Source organism: Macrotis lagotis, chromosome 2 (assembly GCF_037893015.1).
Source record: "Macrotis lagotis isolate mMagLag1 chromosome 2, bilby.v1.9.chrom.fasta, whole genome shotgun sequence".
Taxonomy (NCBI): domain Eukaryota; kingdom Metazoa; phylum Chordata; class Mammalia; order Peramelemorphia; family Peramelidae; genus Macrotis; species Macrotis lagotis.
The window spans coordinates 258,349,001-258,358,984 of NC_133659.1; the positions used below are offsets into that span (position 1 = coordinate 258,349,001).

Sequence of the window (9,984 nt, forward strand, 5' to 3'; positions counted from 1 at the left end):
GTTTAAGATGCAAAAGACTCAAAAGTGTGCATTAACAAATACTTAATACATAAACAATAGCCTATGTCCTTGAACAAGAAAGACACTGTGGGACTGCTTATACAGACATTTCAATTGTATCTCAGATATGTGTTGTACAAGTAATTCTGACCTAGATCTGGTCAGTCAGGCATGATCTTTCAGCCCCTTCATGTTCAGTATGCTCCTTTTGGTCATCTCTTCCTTTGAGAAGTGATATAGTTACAGATAGCATCTCTTGCTAGAAAAATGGAAGGGGCTTAAAAATACAAGAATTCTTGAATAAACTGAGTTCTGTTAAGATATCTTCCAAGACTGGAAACATATCTTTCTCAGGATTTATTCTTCATAACTACAGACTTGTGTTCCAGAGAAAGAAACACCAAATCAGAGGAGGCAGCCAATAATTTGATTTCCAGTGTCAATCTTGCATAAGCAAGGTTTTAGACAACGTGAAGTTGATTTGTGAGCTATGATGGAGAAGCAGATAGGAAAGAAAGAAACACCTTTCCCCCTTGCTGGAAGACCAAGGAAAGGTTGGCAAAGTCCTAAACTGACAAGCTCAACAAGAGGGTAGAGCCTCTCTACAGATCTTTTTATAATCTCCTGAGAGGGGAGCTTCCACTAGACTCTATTCCCATGTTGCCAATCCTTCTTGGCACAATGTTCAAGCCATAGAGACCAATAAGGAACTTGTAGGTTCTGAAAATCCTTTCTTAAGGAACTATAGCTACATGGAAAATGTCTCAGTTCAAAATATTGAAGTTACTTCCCCACAACCCCCAATCACATCCATTACAAATTATTGCAATCATCTATTCTCCTGCTTCTTCTCATCTCACTATCAATTTATTCAAAACTTCTCACGTTCTCTGAAATTATCTATTTTGTTAGTTTTTATCATACACTATATCCCATACCTTTAATTACCACATTTTCCAGTCATTTCCTCATTGATGGACACCCATTTTGTTTCCAGTGTTCCTACAAAAAAGTGTTGCTATAAATATCTGTGCATATTTGAATCCTTTCCCTCTGACTTTGACCTCTTTGGGACATATACCTAGAAGTGATATTGCCAGATCAAAGCATATATTTAATTTAGTGACTTTTAGGGTATGATTCCAAACTTTTCTAGAATAATTGTAACAATTTACAACTATACTTAGAATGCATTAATGTAAAAAAATGCATTAATGTATTTTTCCCCCAAAAAATGCATTAATGTACTTTTTTCCCCTTGGCCCCTCTTACAATTGCCATTTTTATCTTTTGACATCCTTGTAAATCTTATTATATGAGATATGATATCCAAATTCCTTTAATATAATTTTAAAAGATATTAGTGATGTGGATAATTCACTCATAGAATTGTTGAAAGTAGTATTTATCCATTTGAAACTTACATGTTCATATACTGAGTATCCATTACAGAATGGTACCTGCTCTTGTAATGCAGTCATTCCCCTATGTATCTTAGATATCAGGCCTTTATCAGAGATACTTGTGGCAAAAATAACTGCTTCTTCTTATTCTAACTTCATTGATTTTGCTTGGACAATTTTTTTCAACATTCTATAATAATGGAAAATTATCCATTTCATCTTCTCATGATCTATTTTGTATTTAGTTAAAAATTCTACATGTAGCCATAGTTATGAAAGGTGTCTCTTTCCCTTCTCTAGCAAAGTTACAAAATTTGGAGTTTATTACGGTACATAATATATATTAAATTTTGATCTAAACTTAATATCTGCCACACTGCTTTCCAACTTGCTCAGCAGTTTTTAATGAATATAAAATCTTTTCCCCCCAATATTTGTCATATTTGGATTTGTTATTTTATATTCACTTATTTGGGGGTCTTGTTTACCTAATTGATTCCACTGTATAACCTTTTTTATTTTTTATTTTTTTTATTTTTTTTTAGGTTTTTGCAAGGCAAATGGGGTTAAGTGACTTGCCCAAGGCCACACAGCTAGGTAATTATTAAGTGTCTGAGACTGGATTTGAACCCAGGTACTCCTGACTCCAGGGCCGGTGCTTTAACCACTGTGCCACCTTAGCCGCCCCCTGTATAACCTTTTTTTAAAAAAAAATTTTTATTTATTTAAGGTCATAGGGTTAAATGACTTGCCCAAAGTCACACAACAAGGCAATTATTTTGTGTCTGAGCTCACATTTGAATGCAGGTTCTCCTGACTCCAGAGTCAGTGCTTTACCTACCCATTGCACCACCTAGCTGCCCCTCTTTTTTTTTAAAGTTTTAGTGATTACTGTTTTGTAATATAATTTGAGATCTGGTAATACCAAGCTCCCTTCTATCACTAATAGGTTTGTATCCCAAAGAGATTATAAAAAAGAGGGAAAGACCCACATGTAGATAATATTTATAGCAACTCTTTTTGTAGCAGCAAAGAATTGGAAACTGAGGGAATGACCATGACTTGGGGAATTGCTGAACAAATTGTGGAATATGAATGTGATGAAATACTATTGTTTTGTAAGAAATCATGAATAGGTGAACTGATGAACTGATCCTGAGTGAAGTGGGCAGAATCAGGATAACATTGTTCCTAGTAACAACAACATTGTGTGATGATCAACTATGATAGACAAAGACAATTCTAAAAGACTTGTGATGGAAAAATCCCATTCACATTCAGAGAAAGAACTAAGGAATCTGAATGCAGATCAAAGCATACTATTTTCCATTTTCAAAGTTTGTTTTATGCTTTATATCTTTTTTCTTTCTCATGTTTTTCCCTTTTTTTCTGATTTCATAATGTGACTGATATAGAAAAATGTTTAACGTAGTTATACATATATAACCTATATCCAAATACTCATTGCTAAGATCAGGGGGAGGAGAAGGGAAGGGAGGAAGGGAAAAAATGTGGAACTCAAAATCTTACAAAAAAAAGAATGTTGAAAATTATCTTTGCATGTAGTTGGGGAATGAATAAATTTATAGAAAAAAAAAGAAAAGAATTACTAAGCTTCCTTCATCGCTACTCCCCAACCTCATTATATTCTTAAATTCTTGACCTTTTGGTCCTTCAGATTAATTTTTTTCGTTATTTTAACTAACTCGATAAAGTTATCCAAACATCAGCTTGCATTGCCATGAACTCTACAAGTGTGGTGTTGATGTGTGTAATTAGATCTGTGTAGCATCCAGCAGAAATGAGAGCTGAATAAAACCTTCTTGATTATGATAAGGATAAGAAAAATACCTAACCCACTGAAGGGTAGTCACTCAGTAAAAGTTTGATGAATAGAGCCCTTTATACTTTTCAAAGCATTTTCATATATGTGATCTCTTGGATCCACACAGTAGCTTTGTAAGAAATATTATGATCACCTTCACTTACAATAGAGAGTATGGTACAGTGGAAAGAATGCTGATAATTATTTTTCAATTGTAAGTAATTGAACATAAGGTCTTAGAACCTGAGTTCAAATCTTGCTGCTGCTGCTGCTGCTGCTGCTTGGTCCTTATTTCTCCTGAATATTGTCTGATATCTTTCTTCCCTCTCAGCTCCTAAGAGGGAAAACCATCTCCATCTCATCACTTTACTAAAATGATCATCTCTACAAAGTTACTACTAATCCCTTAATCAAATGTCCTTTTCTCAGTTCTCATCTTTAAAAAAAAAGATTTAATACCTTTGACCTCTCTTTGTTTGGATTTTTTTCTTCTTCAGAGTTTTTATGATGCAAACTTCTGCTTCTTTTCTTCTTACATTTATTTTTTTTTTCATAATATTTTACTGGGTCATCATCCACATCTTGTTCTTTTTTAACTGTGAGTGTAACCCAAGGCTCTATCATAAGCTCTTTTCTCTTCTCTCTTTACAATATTTCTCTTGGTGACATCACCAGCTCCCATGGGTTCAATGATCATTTCAATGAGGCAATAGCAACATATAAAAAATGTTTGTCTCTGTTACAAAGTCAGACTAGCAAGATTAGTTTCAAGAAAAAAACACCCTCTGGTTAACAAAGGATGCACTGGATATTTGACATGAAGTTGAAAAGCTTCTTTTGGTTTTTATTTGAGATTTTGGTGGATGCCCCAATTTGGGAAAGATTTGAGTAAAGACTCTAGGAGATTACGCTCCAGAATTTGTTCAGCTAGTGATAACACCACCTTCTGAGACAAGATTAAATTGTTCCTTACCCTGCTATGAAGTGGGCTCATGCTGTTTGAAATAGTGCCAATTGACTGAGATGAAGCCAAATCTATTTAGTCCTTAAGAATGACCCATTAAATCAACTGACCTGGTCACATTTCAGTGTAGGTAAAAATACTTGACTACTGTGTTAGAGGAGGTGGAGTGCAATGAAAAGAGGTGACTTCTCCATGCTGAAGACCTATTTAAGTTTCAATTAAGAAGACATTATGCTGTTGATTGATTTCTGCCACCTCCTCTGGGGATAGGCTTTGAATTCTATTTTTTTTTTTGGAAAAAGATGCCAGTTGAATATGATGCTGCTGGAAAATCTGCTATTTTTGCTCTGCTGATACACAAAGGGTAAAAGCTTGGGTCAATCTTTTTTGAGGGTCTGCAGCTCTAATTCCAGAGGCCCTGTAGTATTCTGGGTCTTAAGATAAAAGTGACAATATCATTCATAACCAAGAGCATCTGGTGAATCTTACTAATCTTTCCTCACTAAATCTTCACTTGGAATCTGAATCCTTTGTGACACTGGTGAATACCACAGATGAGGAAATGAAGGTTCAAAGAAATTACATCGCATGTCTAATAAGGAGCAAAGTCAAGACCCAAATCCAATGTTTTGATGTTAAATCTAATGTTCCTTTTACTACTATCCTATGCTGTTTCCCTGTCAAGGAACAGATTTCTCCTGGGACCCAGAGGCAGTGACATTTATTTTTGAAGCAACAAGGCACCCCCCCCCAAAAGGAACAAAAATTAGTGAGAAGTTATAGCTAGTATGATGCAGTGATCAGGAGCAGAATAGGCTAGCTTTCATCCAACTATTCCAGTAAGAATAAAAAAACAAAGAATTGAAAGACAGAAATCAGATGGCAGCCATCATTGGAGTGAGCCGCATGGTTCTATAAGTGTGCCACTCGTTTGTCAGAGCAATCTCTGAGGTCCTTGAAGAACACAGTGTTTGGTATATAGAAAACATAATGACAGGACCCTAGACCACACAACTCAGAGCCAAAGTTCCACCATTCTTTCCAGAAGCACATAGAATTTGATTCACAAAGTGTCTGATTGTGAGATCAATGAGTAAACAGTAGAAGACACCAATGATAAAGAAATATTATAGATCCTAGGTCACAGAAGGAAAAAAAATTAGTTCTGTAATATCTACAGGTGAGACCTCAAACAAAAATACAACTTGGCCAGAGGATCTACTAGAAGAAAAAATCAACTTAGTATTTTAAAAATTCATGGATGAAAACTGCCTAAACTTATTAGAACCAGAAGACAAAGTGAAAATAGAAACAATCCACATTCATTTCCTGAAAAAAATAGCCAAATGAAAAGTTCTAGGAAGACCATCACCAAAATCCATAGTTTCCAAGTCTGAAACAAAAAAGAGTTCAAAGTAAAGTAGACCTTGGAATATAATATTTCAAAAACAAAATGCTTACAACCAAGAAAAACCTAGCTGACAAAACTCAGTATAATGCTTTAAATTGGAAAAAAATAATCCTTTAATGAGAAAAGGGTATTCTAAGTTTTTCTGATGAAGACAAACAACAACAAATCAACAGAGATGAATAGAAATTTTGAAATGTTTTCACAAGACTCTTCACCATTCTTTCATTACCTAGGTTTGCAATCTTGGTGTCATGCTTATTTCCTCCCTTTTCCTCTACCATCCCCCCAACCCTGTCCCAGTCAACCATATTCAAATAAGTCAACAAATTCTAACAAATCTAACAATATAGAGACAATATTTCTTGAATCCATTCCCTTCTTTTCCCTCATTTGGCCACTACTCTGGTTAAGGCCCTCATCAGCCTTCACTTGTATGTCAATACCCTTCTAATTGACCTCAATTTCCTCATTTGTAAACTAAGAGATTTGAGCTAAATGAACTCTGGATTCCTTCCTATGCTAAATCTGCCAAATCTTTTTTTTTTTAGGTTTTTGCAAGGCAAATAGGGTTAAGTGGCTTGCCCAAGGCCACACAGCTAGGTAATTACTAAGTGCCTGAGGCCGGATTTGAACCCAGGTACTCCTGGCTCCAGGGCCAGTGGTTTATCCACTACACCACCTAGTCGCCCCTATATTGCATTCTTAATGCAATAGTTGTTCTTAAACAATTTGGGATTGTAACATTATTGGGATAGGGAATTCCTGGTAAAGAAAGACCCTCTGCCAACACAAATAGGTGGCTATTCAGCAATCTATAAAGTGTCTGAGGCACTAACAGATTTGATCAGAGTCATACAACCTGTTCTTGTTAGGAATGGAAATTGAACTTTGGGCAGGACACAACCTCCTTTATTTTCTTCATCTGTAAAATGGAGGTGATACTTCTAAAGTAGTTCTTGGAATTGTGATACTCAACTAAGACAGAAACAAGAACTGAAAGGAGATAGGGTGGGTTTGGAGGTAAGAGTAAATGACAGAGTAGGGGTAGAGAGGAAAGAGTAGCAGGAATATAGCCTCATCAATGCCAGAACTGACTTTTGGGAAGGAAAAAGAAAGAAAGTTGATTCAGGTGACTTTCATGGCTGCCAAATATTTCTTATCACTTATATCTTGGAGATTGTCAGTAAGGTGGGAGTGGGAGGGAAGGAAGGAAGTGAAATGGAGAGGTTTTAGGAATGAGGGGAGGGTGGGGGGGGTCAGATGCTGAAAGGAAACACTAGGGAGGAGTTGTTATGTAAACAACCTATGCTTCACTGGGTTGCTAGTGTCAGGTTTCTTGCTGTGTAGTTTCATGTTGAGTTAGGAAGACTGTATGAACAGGACTAGGGGACTAGGGGAGAAAGGAGGTTGTTTTTTTTTTTGGTAACCTGTGGGCTTACCTGAATTTTTTTAGTGGGTCAGGGGAAGGAAAAACATTTTAAGCCCTATGCAAGATGCCTAGTGTCTGGCATACCCAACCTGATGGGGGAAATTGTCCCACTCTGCTAAGTGAAAGTGCAAGAATTCAAGGGGTCAACCATATAACATCTGTATTACTCCTGGATGTGCTTTGTGAGCAATTCGGTGAAAATGAGGCATGCTGGCTCAACCATCTTTGACTTCAACAACCTATGACCTTTTCTCCCTCTCTGTTGAAGCTAGAACACTGGAGATAAATGAATGGACTGTCAGAATGGATTTGATTCTGACTACTTGGAAATCAAGGCTCCAGCCAGGATCCAGGGAGAAAGTATATTCCTACACCCTAAGATCATCTCCCTCTACTTTGTATTGATCAAAAGAATCAGAAACTTGAGTCTTCCTAGATCCTCCTTGCAACAGGCTAGGTGACTTTGGATGAGTCATTCAACATCTTGAATTTCAGTTTCCCAAGCTGGAAAGTGAATGCAAAAACCTTAAAAAAAAAAAAAAGTGGTCATCCCCAGGACCGAAAACAGAGGTCATTATAAAGATTTTAAGAGGCAACTAGAAACAGACAATACCCCACTCGATTTATAATAACTATGAATCTAACAGACCTAGGGACCAGAGACCACATTTTTTAAATCTAGCTGCCTATTCCAACTAGACAGCTTAGGAGTATAGAAGACAGTGTCAGCTTTTGGTGACAGGAAGATAAGAGTTTGAATCCTACCTCAGACCTGTGAAAACCTGAGCATATCACTTAACCACTCTTACTCTCAGGTTTCCCCTCCCTAAAATGATTATATATATATAATAACTATGTCATAGGATTGTTGTGAAGATCAAATGGGATAACACATATAAAGGACTTTGAAAACCTTAAGTCTACAAACAAATAAGTTAATAAATAATATAATTTTATATTCTAAAGAAATAAATTAATATTTTATAATTATTTATAACAAATAATATAATTATAATAAATAATAAGCCTACATATAAAGGCTAACTATTATTATTGTTGTTATTGTTACCCTTTTATATCTTCTCCTGGGTTTGGGGAAAAGGAAATAATGGACCTCCCATGGGGGTGATGGGGCACATAGCCAGGACACTGACAGAATAAGGCAACTGAAGAGGATATGGTGAAGGTCAGGGTTGTTCACCACATGTGAATGTAAGACAGAATTAGGAGGGTGAAGAGGAGTCAGCAGAGAAGGATGCAAAACTGGGAAAATTGTAAATCATTCTAGCAGAAATTAGGTTTAGAAAGTATTTCATACAACAGGTCAAGATAAACTCCAAATAGATAAATAAATAAAATATAAAAAGATGCATCAAAAACAACAAATAAGGGGATTAAGGAAGGAAATATCTTTTGCAACTATGATTTGAAGGAAAAAAATTCAAGAAATAATAGATTTCAGAAAAGCTTAAAAATACAAAAAATACAAATTTGATTATATAAAATTTTAAATGGAAGAGAAACAAGTACTTATGAAAAGTTGTATTAGGTACTATGCTAAATATAAAAAATATAAAATTTAGATAGTCCCTGTCCCTTAGAATAAACAAGCTATATACAGATTAGATGTCTTTGGAGTGGCATTGCTGGATCAAAGAGTAGGCACAGTTTGATTACATAGTCTTTTTTTTAACAGATCATTGACATTCATTTTATTATCAAAATCACCATCAGATGAAAGCAATCTCCAGCTTCCCCACATTTGCTAAACAAAGGGAAACAGCCTCCTTGTCCGGAAAGGCCAATGGGGTGTCCTCTTCTCCTCAGACCACACCTAAAATCATGGCCAATATCCAAAGAAGGATTTCACCAGGTACAAGTCTTATACTGTCTCAAAATTGTTATGCCCGAGCCTTGACCCCAATCCCTATGGAAAGTCAGAAACAAGAGAAGGTCCCAACAGCTGGCAGCATAAGTTATTTGACAATTTGGGATTCATCTTATCAAATATAAAAAACTGCAAAAGTGGCAAAGAGAGACAGTAATGAAAATTAATGATAAGGTCAAAAGTCAGATTAGATAGATATACGTTCTAAAGTTATAATGGACATTTGCTATAGTGATTCATTGATGATGGCTTCAGTTTCTTCAAGGACTTTCACGGGTCCTTGGTAGTGATTTGTTTCGATTTCTTCTAATTTCTTCTGATAATCTGAGGGCAGGTCATTCTGTTTGGCACCCTTGCAGATGACCTTTTTATACTGAGGGGAGGGAGGTGCAGGGACATAATCTCTCATCTGGTAAAACCGGCAGGTTAATACTTTCCCTTCTTGATTGTAAACATCAACTTCTATTGGAATATATGTGCCATCTTCAACTCCTTCTTGTTCATCCAGAGAACTTCTATTTTCCACATGCACATTCCATACGACTCCCCAGACTTCATCTCCGGGGCTCTGAACGATAGTAGCTATGCCACCGTGACAAGTGCTACTCGTCATACCCTGATAATTTCCAAAGTCAAGTTTGAAATCCTGCAGCCGGGCCACGCAGTGGAACCGGGCGGAGGGGCTCCGCAGCCGCAGCCGCGCCCCGAGCAGGTTGCTGCCTAGGCGTAGTAGAGGAAGCGCTCCCCGGGCCCGGCAGCGGCCGGCCCGATTACATAGTCTTCCACTGCATTCAGGACCATCTCCAGTCATCCTGCTTTATATCTTGCCACTGGACCTAGCTGGTTTCTGGAGAAAGGAGTGAGACTGGTGACTCTGCACAGCCCTTTTAAAATCAGTTCACTTGCAAGTCACCTTCCTGATATGACTGGTCCTTTTCAAAGAAAGAAGGACAGGGAGCAACTAGGTGTCTTAGTGAAAAGAGAGAATGAAGGAAAAATAACAATCTATGAATAGTTGCCTCACTGGGGACCCAACTGTCCAGATCCAGTTGAGCAATACTCCT

The 9,984-nt window shown here is 36.9% G+C and overlaps 1 pseudogene; it reads right to left on the reverse strand.

Annotated features, from left to right (window-relative positions):
- Nucleotides 1–8,993: 8,993 nt before the first annotated feature.
- Nucleotides 8,994–9,721, reverse strand: LOC141512194 (gamma-glutamylcyclotransferase pseudogene; annotated as a pseudogene).
- Between the last annotated feature and the right edge of the window lie 263 nt (nt 9,722–9,984).